We start from the raw sequence: 15,151 nt of genomic DNA on the forward strand, positions 1-15,151 counted from the left end.
CTTAATGTATTCATGTAGGCTTCATCATTATATCTGAGAATCAGTAAATGAGTCAGTAAAATTATTTCTGTATCTGTGAGAGAGGGTCAAACTATATTCCTCTTTTTACAGAGAACCAAAACAAAGGACAAATAAAGCTAGTGTTTACCACGAGTCCATGTGCCTACAACACAGTAATCTGTACGCAAGCTAGAAGTCTAACTGCCTTTAGATACAATGAACAGAAACAGGCACTTCTAAACAGATTCATCAAACCTGTCTTTGATTGTGGGTTGAACTGAAACGTCAGAGATCTCTTAGGCAAATTTGACACCCACAAATCCATGGGCCCAGAGGAGATGAATCCATGAGTGCTGAGGGAGCTCGCAGATGTTATTGCTAGCCCACTATCCATCATCTTTGAAAGGTCATGGAGAACAGGAGAGGTGCCTGAGGTTTGGAAGAAAGCCCATGTTACCCCCATCTTCAAAAAGGCTAAGAAGGAGGACCCAGGAAACTACAGGCCAGTCAGCCTCACCTCCATCCCTGGGAAGGTGATGGAGTCACTCATACTGGAAGTCATCTCCAAGCACATGGAGAAGAAAGTGATCAGGAGTAGTCAGCATGGGTTTACCAAGGGGAAATCATACTTGACCAACCTGATAACCTTCTGTGATGGAATGACTAGCTGGGTGGATGAGGGGAGAGCAGTGGATGTTGTCTACTTTGATTTCAGTAAAGCTTTTGACACTGTTTCCCATAACATCCTCAGAGGCAAGCTCAGGAAGTGTGGGATGGATGAGTGGACAGTGAGGTGGATTAAGAACTGACTGGATGGCAGAGCTCAGAGGGCTGTGACTAGTAGCATGGAGTCTAGTTGGAGGCCTGAAGCTGGCGGTGTACCCCAGGGGTCCATACAGGGTCCAGTCCTGTTCAACCTACTCGTCAATGACGTGGACGATGGAATAGAGTGCAACCTCAGCAAGTTTGTGGATGACATGAAACTGGGAGGAGTGGCTGATACCCCAGAGGGCTGTGCTGACATTCAGAGGGACCTGGACAGGCTGGAGCAGTGAAGTTCAACAAGGGCAAATGCAGACTCCTGCACCTAGGGAGGAATAAACACATGCTCCAGTACAGGCTAGGAGCTGACCTGGAAAACAGTCCTGAGGAGAAGGACCTGGTAGTCTTGGTGGACAGCAGGTTAACCATGAGCCAGCATTGTACTCCTGTGATCAAGAAGGTGAATGGTATCCTGGGGTGCATTCAGAAAAGTGTTGCCAGCAGGTCAAGGGAGGTGATCCTGCCCCTCTACTCCGCCCTGGTGAAGCCTCACATGGAGTATCGTGTCCAGTTCTGGGCTCCCCAATACAAGTGCTCAAGCGAGTCCAGAGAAGGGCAAGGTGAGGGGTCTGGAGAACAAGGAGCGGCTGAGAGAGCTGGGATTGTTCAGCCTGGAGAAGAGGAAGCTCAGGGGTGACCTTATCGCACTCTACAGGTACCTTAAAGGAGGCTGTAGTGAGGTGGGGGTTGGTCTATTCTCCCACGTGCCTGGTGACAGGACGAGGGGGAATGGGCTAAAGTTGCGCCAGGGGAGGTTTAGGTTGGATATTAGGAAGAACTTCTTTACCGAAAGGGTTGTAAGGCATTGGAAGTGGTTGAGCCACCATCCCTGGAGGTCTTTAAAAGACGTTTAGATGTAGCCCTTAGTGATATGGTTTAGTGGAGGACTTGTTAGTGTTAGGACAGAGGTTGGACTAGATGATCTTGGAGGTCTCTTCCAACCTGGATGATTCAGTGATTCTGTGCTTCCGTGAAGAGGGACACAGAGCTCCTGGAGCGAGTCCAGCAGAGGGCTACGAAGATGATTAGGGGTCTGGAGCATCTCATATGAGGAGAGGCTGAGAGAGCTGGGCCTGTTTAGCCTGAAGAAGAGAAGACTGAGAGGGGATCTGATCAACGTATACAAATATATGAAGTAAGGGTGTCAAGAGGATGGGGCCTGATTCTTATCAGTGGTGCCCAGAGACAAGACAAGAGGCAATGTGCACAAACAGGAAGTTCCGGATGAATATGACAAAACGTTTCCTTACTGTGAGAGTGACAGAGCACTGGAAAAGGTTGCCCAGAGAGGTTGCAGAGTCTCCTTCTTTGGAGATATTCAAAACCCACCTGGATGCGATCCTGGATGCAACATGCACTACGTGACCTTGCTTGGCAGGTGGATTGGACCAGATGATCTCCGGAGGTCCCTTCCAACCTCAACCATTCTGTGATTCTGTGATCCCTCAAAACACCCATTTCTTCCCACTAGCTTTTTAAGCAAAGATCTCACATATATGCAAAAACACAACAGTCAGTTGGAGTGAATCTACGCATATCATTCTCCTTAAAGTCAGAGAAGGTGGAAGCCCTGGATGGAGACCTACTTCCTGCTCTATCTACCTGAGTACTTTCTCAAAACTTCAGTTATATCATATGCCCGACCTGCTACAAGTTATGAATGCCAGGACAAATATATCCTTTATCAAATTTTAAAACAAATTCAAAGTATTGTTAGGATCCTACTTCACATAATGGATGTTTTCAGCTTATGACATGTTTCAGAATGCCTGAATTTTAGGAGGACAGTCAGCCAGCCTAACAAGAAGGGCCATGTGTGCAATCATAAAATGATAAACATGATATCCAGGTATCTCTGATAATAATTGGGACACGTAATAAGTTCCAAAAATAATCTAGGTGAAGAACATTCCTCATAACAGAAAGTGGCAAAGAAATTTTGAGTCCCCCCCATACTTAAATATGGGACAGCTGTACTTTATGGTCTTGCCTGCAGTCCCAGTTATGGAAGCTTACCCCAAATGCCTGTAACTGGATAATATGCCTCCATAGAATCATAAAATCATTTAGGTTGTAAAAGACTGTTAAGATCATCAAGTCTAACCATCAGCCTAACACTACCAGGTCTGCCACTAAACCATGTCCGTAAGTGCCACATCCACATAAATTGCCGCATCCTCTTAAATACTTCCAGGGGTGGCAACACTATAAATACCTTCAGGGATGGTTACCGTATTTTCTATAGTTTCCTTTGGAAGGAACACCAAGCATGCAGACAGGATAAGAGTCTAGCCAGTACCTTCTTGGGTCTGGGGACAAAGCATGCCTGAAATACAAGGCATGAAGCAAACACAGGTCAGTTCCCCACTCTGCTGGTACACTGCTCAGGTGCAATTCCTGAGGAAAGGACTGTTATGCTTTCAACCCAAGGTACAAATACAGACACAGGAACCTCCATTAGAGGTTAAGCTGCCTTATCAAAGCTACACGCAAAAGGAGAAATCACAACTGATTTATTAAATATATTTCAGGAGAGACACACAAAAAATTGTTGCACCCCAAAGTTTTAGTTATTTTTCAAAATAATGCTGTCAAGACATACAATTTTTCATCTGATTTAGGAGGAAAAAGCAGCTGTAAACTGTATTCTTTACTGATTAAATGCCTTGGCAACCCTCTCTATCTAAAGCTGATTCATTATCCAGGTAATAATATTGCTTTAATTACAAGTGTGAGAAAATATTCAAGGTAACATTCCACTTGATCAGTAAGTTTTATAAATACATCAGCACTTAAAACACATTTGTATTTAAATATCCCTAACTGATTTGGGAGCATGGTAAGAGTAACTTCCTGTGAAAAGGTAGTCTTTCAGTATCCAAAAATAAGTAAAAGCACACTAGAAGAGTATCTCCTGATAAGAAAGAATCACAGAACAAATATATCTGCTTAGGAATCAGGAAGGCTGAGTCAGAAGAGGTGGTATGTAAGGAAACTTAGATAACAAACTAGGCATGTGACAAAACGGTCATTAATGGGCGTATCTAACCATTTATGTTAATGTTTTATTACAAATAAAACAAATTAATTATTAAAAAAAAAGTTCAGAATCTGCAGGTGAATGGAAGTATTAGGGGTGACGGGATATTCTTTTTCAGGTGATGTAAAGTCTAGAGTTGCAGGCACTGTTTAGTAGACTGACCGTTATACTTAGCAGCAACAATTTCTGCCCTAGAGAAGATACTAATATTTGCTGTTTGAAGTGGATATCCAGCTTGGTCTAACAGGAAATGTGATCTCTTCCTAAAACTTTGCTAACTCCCAAGTTTGAAGAGAATTAAACTGACTAAAGTAGTATTGCAGCAGATTGCTGTGATGAAACAGAGAAGGAAAAATAAATTAAAAATAAGTAAAATGTCTGGCTTTTTCTTGTTTCCTGAAGGGGATCAGAATATAAAATGCAGCCAAGAAAGAAAAGATATAGAAGTGAACTAAAAGGCTGTGCATTTGTATAGAACACAGTAATTAAGTTTTATAAGTCCGACAGGACTCATGTGAAGACTAAACTTTCATGAACTTTCATGTAATCCACAGGACTATATGAAATAAAACTATAGATAGGAGGAATCCTGAACACATTCTTAATCATTAATTTCAAGGACCCCAGGAGATCATCAACTTCCTGCTCAATGAAGGTCAAACCAGGTTGCTCAGAGCTTTATTCAGTCCTATCTCAAAGTACTATGAAGGATGGAGATGGCCCAAACTCTCTGGGCACTCTGTTCTTCTGTCAGATCTGGTTCCACTGGGATATTTTTTTCTCCTCACATACACACTGAAACTCTCCTGCTTCAACTCATGTCCATAGCCTGTTGTCCCCCCTCCTTCACCACAGTGAAAAGCCTAGCTACATCTTTTTTTACTTAGTTCTTTGCCTTTTTGAGGTACTGGGAGCTGTTGTAAAGCTCCCTCCACTAAAGCCATCTCATGTCCAGGCTGAGACAACCTTGGTGCCTCACCCGGTGCTCTTCTCACTGGGCAGCTGCTCTAGCCCCTGACCATCCTGGTGGCCCTCCACTGAACTTGCTCCAGCTTGTCCATGTTTTTTCTTGCATGGGGGAAGAAGAGAGAGCAAACTAGATACACAGTTTTAGATACCATCTAATAAGTGCTGAATGAAGGGGGAAAATCACTTCCCTTGATCCTATTAATACAGCCCCAGTGCACACTACTGGCACATGCTCTGCTTCCTGTCTGCCAAGACCCCTTGGATTTTTTTCAGCAGAGTTGCTCCCCAGCCAGTCCCCTAATTCTCCCCCTAGTATAAGATTATTTCCCAGTTCTCTAAGGACCACAATACCTTTCCAGCCTCCCCTCACTAAATTGCTACCGCATTCTTTATGTTTAAGATATATACATACATTAAGTTACCATGACGGATTTGGTTTGAAAAGATTGACTTAGCTGTCTCAATTTTAACTAAAATACTGTAGCATCCATTCATCTATCCATAATAAGAAATCAGACAGTTGCTTCTACCTGTACTCCTGGACACATTTCATAGAGCCAGAACTTATCTGCACCTCCTGCTGTCACTCATCTGAGAGTGTACAGTACTTCTGATTCCATCTACACGTGGGGAGGGCTTAAAAGCTGCCATTACAGCTGGAGTTAAGGAGCACTAATGGCTTGCCAGCCATGTTCAGGGCATGAGAATGTACATATTACAGAAAGAGACTAAAAGGAGTTGGTTTGCCCATCTCAGGGAAGTGAAAAGTGAGAGGGAATGTTTTCTAGAAATAAATCATGCATGGTGAATGCTGTAGGGGGAAAAAATATTTAGATAATAAAATAGTGCCATCAAAAGAACAAAGGAAGAATTTTTAGGCTGGCAAGTGGAAAGTCTCTAAATGTGGAAGGATTAGAGCACTGAAACAAACTTCCACTTCAGTGGCAGAGGCAAGGAACCTAACTAGTTTTAGGAGACAGAGATAGATTTATGAAAGGTATTATTTGGGTTGATGACTTCAGCCAAACTGATGATTTAGGAAATATCTTTTTGTCTTATGGTGTGCAACATTGGTATCATGACTTTTTTAAAAAAGCGGTCACTGAACAATATCAAGTGTGGTATTCCAATTATGAGTTAAATAAATACAAATGACAGAAAGTTAACCTTAGTGTGATAAGCAATTAACAGAATTATGCTGTGACTGCAGCTGATACATAATTAACAAGTGCTGTAAGTGATATTATCCATCTAATTTGCCCAGATTGGAGTAGCATTATTCTTAGGCATGCTTAGCAAGATCTGTGGTAATGTGCACTTGAGTGAAGTGCTCTTTACTAACATGTTCAAATTCACAAAGCTGTTATTAGAATTGCAAATAAGATATACCCCAGCATTATTTTCTCTGCCCATCATTTTCTCTTTTTCATAACTATCCTTGACAGAAAATCAAATTGTAACATGTCCAAAGGATGTTTACACAAACTGAGCAAAAGAAACATTATATAATTAAACAGGAAAAATGTGCAAAAAATCATCCTGATGAACCAACTGTGATTGAATTAAAACATATGAGTTTCTGCTGGGTAGGAACAAATGGGAACTATGGAGTTCACTGGGGACAGAAGATCATGGTAGAATTCACTTAAGAAAGTGGAAACAGGAAAAATATTTTTTGAAATGTTATATATCTAAGGCCCCAAACTGGAGAATATCTGATCGTTCAAAGTCTAATGAAAACAGTATAAAAAATAAAAATAAAAAATTTGCCTTTCAGTGCTGGGTCTTCAAGGGCAATATTTGTTGGATTTGCAAAGTATTTAATTAGCCGATTAAAGCAAGACAACTAAAAAGAAGAAGAAACTAGTGATTCATAGGTCTTCTGGTCACCTTTCCCAGAAGGATATTGAAGAATCTGGACAGGTGGAATAGTAATACCTGATGAAGGAGCAGTTGTCTCAAATGGAACACACAACAGCCTTGGTTGAACAACATATCAATTATGTATAATTGATGCATAGACATACAATATATGCAATACAACATATTGGTAAAATTTTTTGTGTTAGGCATAACCTTCCACCAACCTACCACCAATTTCTTCAATTTCATAGATGTTTATGTGGCTTTCAGGAGCACATGATCATTTAGACAGCTGTGTCTTCAAATAGTCACTATTTTCTGAGAGAGTGGCATGTCAAAACAGGACAGCTAACTATATAATCTCTAGCAGGCAAGAAGGTTATTGAAGCATGCAGCAAAACTTTACTTACATTCAAGCACAAAACAACAGAGTACAGAACCTTCAGTTCTCCATATGCAGATGAGGAAAGGCTAATTTCCTGGGTTGTGTTTCCATCCTCAATTGTAGGTAACACCTGCAGTAAACAAGAGTAAAATAAATGCTAAGCTACCTGTAACATAAACCAACCATGCTTCTAAAACATATGTATTTTGATTATAAAGGCAGAGAATACAGTGCTTTCATTCAAGGTACAATGGTACACTTTTTTTCTGCTTCTCAAATCTAACTCTTTGCTACTAAATTCCAAGTAAGAACATGTCATTTTCAACTTCTCCTATTAAAAAATATAAATAAATAAATAAATAGATAGATAGCTTTACCTAAGAAAGTGTTCTTTGCTTTGCTTTTTATTTTACTAGAAATGTTATGGATTGTGTATTTTCTTTCCCTTGGAATAAACTGACAACGTAGAAAAATCCCTTCTAGACACCAGGGATGAAAATAGCTTCCCTTATTACGATGTAACAGGACTTTAGTCAAGAACAGATATTCTTACAGTCTAGATTCTAAGTCTGCTGAGGCACTATATTCCTTATTGATCATATAAACTGCAGTTCATGCAAAATAAAAAACAGTAAAATTATTAGCCTATAAGTACTTTTTGTCCTCAGAAGTGATACTGCTGCATCAGTCTATGAGATTAGTTTTGGCGATATTAGAAATTAGAGTGTTTTATTTAGTAGTTGGCAATATCAGGAATTATTTAGTAGTTATGTATACATAAAACTACTTCTCATCTGCATATTTTCACACTTCGACCATGGAATTGAAATATACCATTTGGCTAACTGTGCAGGAAAAGCACAGTACATGTCATGACATTTCCTCTCCCACTGGGGCCACTATAAAGGCGCATAATATTATCAGCTATACTAAAGTAAGGATAAAACCTAGAAATGGATCTGTTCTTTAAGCCCTTCTGCACCTCTCTCCCTACCCTCAATTATCTATGCAAATTAAATCAGTCTCTCCATCATCCATGATTAGGAAAATTTAGAATCTCTATAGGAAGCACACACTTCTTAATATACTTCTTTCAGTGCTACATTTTCAGAACTCCCTTACACACCTAATCCTATAGCCATTACTAAAGCAATAAAATGACATAAAATGAGCAAAGAGCAATAAAGCAATCATATCCCAGCTTGTTTATTTAGTCATGGTCCTTAATGACAGAGACCTTCGTACCCGGTGATACCTGGAGCTGCTACTAATTCTCCTCTGTCTCAAATCCCTGGTTAGCCTTATTCTCAGACATGCCCAATACTTTACAGCCTGCATCACAAAACCCATGCAAAACAAACAAACAAACAAACAAATAAACAAAAAGCTCGCAGAAAAAATGGTTAGTTGTATGGTTTATTTTTTTTTGCAAATTCAGCCCAAACTCATTTTCTTTTAAAGAACTGCCTGTAGAGTAGTTAGGTGAGGCAGAATGGTCATGAGTAGACATCAGGTCTGCCTCACCAGGTGTGCTCAGGCCACATTTCTACTGTCCACACTTTGAACAGGCTGGATGCAATGAAAAATGTGTTCATCTGCACTGAGATTGTAATAAAATGTGTAAATGTTGGCCTCAGCCTTTAATAGTATTACCCAAATTAGGTACAAAAAATGGCTGAAATATAGAGTTTGGTGGGTATTGTTATTAGACTGTACAGACATCCTTACTGGTAAGAAAGGTTTTTACAAAACCTATGTATTTGTGAATCTGATGGTTATTCGGGCTTTCCTCTTCTCAGAATACTTGACAAGCAGTCAAATTGAAGATGTACTAACTACAGCAGGTTGTGATTACTTTTACAGTCACTACTATGTCAAACTAAAATCCATTCTTAATAAAATACCACTAATCTACCCTGACTTCTGATTAACACAGAAAAGTGCAGTTTGACCCAGTTATTCATAACCAGGAGTCAGAGCATGTTCTTCTCCTTTGAGAATCCATTTTGATTTTAAAATGATCAACAGCCTACCAAAAAAACTAGGGACCAATCGCAGTGATTAGTAACAGTCACAAATACAGTCACAGTCAAAAAACAGTGACTTATTTCCAGCTTGGATATTTCTAGTTTCACCCTTCAACCATTCGTCTTTCTTTCTTTCTTTTCTTTTTCTTTCTTTCTTTCTTTCTGAAAATTAATCTATTTTATCTTTTTAGGGTTGCCAATTTGTCATATAAAATGTCTGCAAAATCATTTTAGTTTCACCTCTCTCATGTGCTGTGTATATTCCAGTATTTCCTGCCCAACATTTCTCTTTCTTCTTTCCCTGTCCTACTTTCTCAATTTCAGTCAATCTCTTCCCTCTTTAATTTTGTTTAATTCATTCCCTACAGAAAAAAAACACTTCAAAATAAATTAAAAACATTATATTTCATGAAGCTAAAATGTCTTTAGACTGGTATTGAAATTAGAGAAATTCTTTCATGGAACCATTTTTCAGGATCAAAAAGTCATAATATTCCTGAACCTGGAAGAGACCTCTGTTGGATTACTACATCATACTGAAATGTGAGCAGATTTCACTTTCTTCTTTAAAACCTTCATAACAAATGCCTGCGAGTGCAATTATACATTTTCTGTGGCAATTTGGACAGGACTGGTCTTTGAATCACTTTTTAGATCTGGAATTCTCTTTTCAGCAAATTCTGGGGTTTTAAACTGCATTTCACCTGCTGTAATACACATCTGCTTCAATACTCCTGCTCTTCCCATCTGCTCTAGACTTTTCCAGAGATATTTTATCAGAAATTGTTTTACTGTAGATTTCAGCAGTGTTTTGTCCGTCTCCAATGAGCTCGGGGAACCTGTCTTCCTTCAAACTAGGATGAGCTACACAAATGTGGAGGCCCAGCCATACACTAGCAACTGCTCAGAACAAATAAATTACTGACCAGGACAATATGTGATACGGTGCATTAATATTGTAAGCAAAAAGATAAAACAGGTTGTGTTTGCACAAGCAAGTGCACATGATGTACAGAAAAAGCTTGGCAACATTCTTCAAAAAACTTATTCTAAAGTTGGTCAACAACTACTCTGAAGAAAAAAAAAAAAAAGTCCTTTTACATTTGAATTTTTAAGTGTCCGAAAAGTATTTTCCAGTGAAAAAAAAAAAAGGCAAAAAAAAAAGCTTGCTGAAATAAAAATACAATAAAAAAGAGCTATGCGTTGAATTATTTTATTGAGCCAGGACCAAAGTAAAGCACTGTGTATAAATCACCTAATTTTGCTTAAAAGCAGAGGAGAACAAAACATGGACAGATACAAGGAAAAAAAAAAAAAGAAAAGAAGAAAATAATGGCAGAAAAATAAAACAAAAAAAAATACCCCTTTCACGATGATCGAATTTTGTTTAATCCATATTTTATTCTCCCTCCATAATTTTATATTCTTGACAAAGTCTCAGGCAATTGGGAAAAGGCTAGGAAAACATATGCAGCTTTTTGTCAACATTATGCCTCCCTAAATTTGAAGACTTTTCTGAATAAACAAACTAAAAATAAATCAGGGAAGAATGTCAATAATGAAGACTGAATTATCCAGCAGTATAAAAATAATAATAATAATAAAAGCATTTTTAGTATATTTAAAAAAGAACTTTCATAACTTAAATAGTGACAATGAAACCAGACTGGAAACAAGGGGAAAAAAAAGTAATTTGTAGCTGACTTCTACAGATGACCTTTTGTTTTCTTTTTTTCTTTTAAATGACACTGCTTATATACACTGTGCCTTGTTTACTTACACGTTTAAACTATTCTAAGTACTCACAGTTAAAATGTGGCCAACGTGTACTTTAACTAATCTTAATAGCAAAAGCTGGCACTGAAGTTGGATAAGCAAATATATTCACACTAATAGTTACAATTTTCATTTCCAGAATGAAAACCAGTGCCAATTTACCTGGATACTGTAAATAAATTAACAGAATATACAGTAAAATTAATGTCTATAGATTTATATTACAATTTGGTTTTCATCACAGGTATAGTGTGTTTTTGCGTATATATATACAGAGATAGAGAAGGCTATGAAGGTTGAGTTAGCGACAATTTTATGGAATAGCCATGTTTAAACACAATATAATTATATTTAATGAAATGTGCTGATAAGTTATGAAGTTGAAAAATATGCATTTATAAAAATATAACAGATTTATTCCTGGATTTTCTAACAGACACTTTTCCAGGACACTGTAAGCATTCATGATACTAATTCTTCAACTACTAGATTAACATCAGAGGTATCTGACAAGAATGATATTTACTAGGCAACTAGTATCAGTTTCATTGATATATCCAACAATTTTCCTGAAAAAGCATCTATAAAATAATGACAGTGAAAAATGAAAAGAAAAAAAAAAAGAAAGAAAGAAAAAAGGAGCAAGTTGATTATCAAAATTAATAAGATGTTAATCCAACTATGAAAAAATACTAATCAAAGTTTTTTTAAAAAAAATCCTTTAGAACTTTAGCAAATAAAATTGTGTTTCTAACTAGCTCTAATGAAATGCAACACTGAACCCAGGCTGAGATTTATACCCATTTCTGCCAATTCTTCATCTCTTCTATGAATTTACACAATTTTTCTGACCTACAGAATGTCCCAAGACAGAAGGTGCCCTACAGTACAGTAGGTTACAGTACAGTATAGCCCAGATACCCAGCTAGTCAATAAGATATGTTTTTCCTCCTGGGGAACTTGTAACCAGAGAAGAGCATAATGATCAACCAGCTTTTTTTACAACCTCTGGATGAAATTTATCATGTCTTACCTTACAAGTCACTCAAGCCCCTGAATTTTTTCACTGTTACTCTTCCGTGCCTACCCGCCTGTCCTGTATCCTTTTCATATTACTAGGATTTTATTTTCCTATGTTAATGCACATAGATTTTTACCACTCACTTTGGTAAGTTCATCAGTGAAACCATTGCTGGTCAGATGCATGTAAAAGTGAATGGTACTACTTGTAGCACGGGTGTTATTAGATTAGTGCTTTCTCAAGCCACTCTTCTTGATTTTCCAACATACCTGCATTAAGCTAAACAAATATTTTCACTCAATAAACTTCCAATAACTAACTGAACACAGTCATAAAATATACCAATCAGTAACCAAATCCACACACAAAACGAGCAAATTATTACAAAGCAGCACTACATCTGCAACAATAGCAACATACAGTATCTTCTAGAAGATACTGAAGGACAAAGGACGCAAACCTTATCAGTCTCTCAAAAAAATATACCATTCAGGATACTATTTTCAAAAAAAGCCTGCGAGGATAGCTAGCTAAAACTGTTAGCAATAAATACATTTAGAAAACACATTTGAGTTTAGAAATAGAAGTAGATCTAGAACCAGGATGATCTTCAGATAATGGCTTGATGGCAAGTCTGATAAAAGATGATCAAATTTTATTTAGACCAAGAAAATAAATTTTGCAATTTTTAATGCCACAAAAAGAAAACTCTGCCATTGTTTTGTGCTATAAGAATACTTATTAATATGTTAATAGGCTGACATTGATTTTAGTTGAAACACTCCATTAAGTATTGGAAGACATGGCATAGAAAACATTGTGCAAGGCAGTATCTAGTCTACAGGAAATTAAATGAAATGAAGTGAGATGAGATGAAATGAAAATATATAAAAAAGTGTGATATACTAAAGTGGTTCTAAATGCTAAAGAAGCAGCCGAGAACAGAGATCTTAGACCTGCTGAGAACTCATCTTCTCAGCAAAGCATCAGTGAGCAAACTGAAATGAGAAGTATACACAATCCACAGACCAGCAGAAGATCATGTACCCCCATACAAAAAGATCCAGAGATTTTTCAAAAATATTCAGGCACCTTAAGATGCATATATGCACTGCAAAAGAACCTATGGCTCTTCAAATAATGGTTAGCCTCATTCTGTTGGGAACCAGCAAGGTGAAATGCATAACTTTTAACTGAAAGACTGAAAGACAGAAGGACAGGATCACTAACATTAAGAAGAAGGTGAAAAGGAGCAAGTATCTTGTGCAGTGACTTCACACGTGCACACAGCTGCAGTACTCACTGTAACATGAAAGAGAACTACGACCCATAATTATTTATGATGGTTTTGATCATCCTGTTCCTTTTTGCTGGCAGACTAGAAGCTGAGTTTACAGACACTGCTTAGGATATGGAAGCTGTATTTCACTAGATATCTATTTATACAAATCAAAAGATTCATATATATTCTAATGCATGAGCCCCCGTGAAAATATGATCCCAGTACTAAGTATATTCCCTTGAGAAGTGTGCTGGTAAGGGTTTGTCTTTGCTAGACCATTTTTGTCTTGAGCTCATCAGTTGTCAATTAACTGTAAATGATTAAGGCAACCATAAATGTTTGTAGGCAAGTCTTAGAGCTCAGTTCCAAGTGAAAATGAGACGTTTTCAGAAACATGTTCTTGTAAAGTATAAACACCAACCAATTAACTTGAAAATGTAGTTTTTTGTGGTAAATATATCCTGAAAAAAAGAGCTCAAAGTTTTTTTCCTTGTTTTTCTTCTGCATGGATATGGATTTCATAAGCAATGTATACTACTAAGTCTAAAATAAATACGTGATAAATTTTAATGTAAATGCCTCTTCATTAATTAAAATAACTGAAAAAAAATAAATATCTGCAATTATTAACTAAGCCCCTTTTAAAAAAAAATGGTTTCCATCAGTCCAACTGCATGCCACTGTTTATCAGCCACATTCTGCTATACTAAGACAACACAGCCAGTAGCAATTGAGAAAACACATTATACATAGCACTTAGTTCACCATGAAGTTCTAGATGAGTTAATGATAGATAATGGCCTACAATTCATGTGTAACTTATTTTAGAGAAAATCTCACTGATACAGCAATTCAAGCACACTGAATCAAGGCTGCGCTGAGTATTATCAACTTGGCTTGCAGAAAAATCAGCAAAAATCACAAAAAACTTAATAGAAAAGAAACTGACACACTTAGAGGTCCCATGATCTCTATGTTGTCTGACTGTCTTAACACATCTGTTTTATTAGGATTTCCAGCGCAGAGTTTGTGGAGAACAGATCTCTGGTGTCATGCTCCTGAGTATGCTGCTCTTTACCCAAAGGTTTTCAAGTAGTTACAAAAACCTGCCCATTATCACTGTGATGGCTGCCATATTGACTGACACCAAAATGACATGTAAAGGGTATCTTTGCAAATCCTCTTACATCTTTTTAAGTGGGTTACCAGATCCACATCCAATATTCAAGATTTTGGTTCACTTTGGATGAGTCCAGTGGCAACAGATTTGCAGCACGAGCAAACTCTGCTACGTCATGAATCAACCCCTTTTAAGAAGCCCTGATGAATATCTTGAATAGCAGAAATCCCAGAAATATCTTTTTATCTAGAGAGGTCTATGCATAACTTTGTTAGCAATCTCCTTTCATTACAAAAGCCAACCATAGGCCTAATCCTAGCCCTACCCTTTGTTTTCTATCTATTAAACAATCATTAATCCAGGAAAAATCCTTTTGGTTTAACCCACGATAGCTTCTTTTCTTTCAGTGCTTTCTGGAGGAAATTTGCCGAAGACTTTTTGGAAGACTGACTATGCTGTGATAATGTCTGAAGTCCCAACCAGAAAGCACTTCAAAGTTCCCGAGTCTTTGCCATGAATTATATTTGGATAAGGCCTGGAAGGACAACAGACTTGTTGCTTCCCTCTCAGCATTCTTGACAATGGGATAGGAGTTATGGCATTTGCTTGTTCTCTCAGGACAGGACAGTCAGGGACCAGGAGGCAGGGAACACATAGCACCAGGAGGTCCATCAAGGCACACCAAGATCAGTAACATCTTTCCCCTCTATTTACTAACTTCTTGAAAGACCTAAAAGCTTATGAAGTGGGTGATCCTGCTGGAAATATGCTTTCTATTACAGACTTAAACACTTTTTTTTTCTACACAGAGCTCACTCTATATTTCTTTGGATTTCATCTGCAGAC

At 37.8% G+C, this 15,151-nt stretch overlaps 1 protein-coding gene across 1 annotated transcript in view; it reads right to left on the bottom strand.

Annotated features, from left to right (window-relative positions):
- Nucleotides 1-15,151, bottom strand: part of HNF4G (hepatocyte nuclear factor 4 gamma) — a 68,553-nt gene that overhangs the window by 34,805 nt on the left and 18,597 nt on the right. Inside the window, exon 2 of the mRNA XM_083821815.1 lies at nucleotides 7,105-7,209. The gene's annotated coding sequence lies outside the window, so the exon portion shown is untranslated. The remainder of the gene's footprint in view (nucleotides 1-7,104; nucleotides 7,210-15,151) is intronic.

Source organism: Anser anser, assembly GCF_964211835.1.
Source record: "Anser anser genome assembly, chromosome: 2".
Lineage (NCBI taxonomy): Eukaryota > Metazoa > Chordata > Aves > Anseriformes > Anatidae > Anser > Anser anser.